We start from the raw sequence: 310 nt of genomic DNA on the forward strand, positions 1-310 counted from the left end.
CAGCGAGGGCCCTCTAATGCCCCACAGGAACCCAATTGGTCCAACCCCAATCTTCAAAAGCCACCTTTAATGCCCCCGTATTAGGTTACATGCTCACACTACCGAGCTCGGCAATGATCAATTGTTGGCTGCGACTATATGAAGAAAAGATTTTTTTCTTACTTATCCGATGTGGGACCATAAAGACTGGCTACGCTGAAACGATTCGATTATCGCGTCAACACCATCTTCCAAAACAAAAGGCTTCAATCATCGATTTGCTCAACTCAATCTCTCTCTCTACATACATGTGTACAGTGAAATGATAGTT

This window comes from Corylus avellana, chromosome ca2, assembly GCF_901000735.1.
Source record: "Corylus avellana chromosome ca2, CavTom2PMs-1.0".
NCBI classification, from domain to species: Eukaryota; Viridiplantae; Streptophyta; class Magnoliopsida; order Fagales; family Betulaceae; genus Corylus; species Corylus avellana.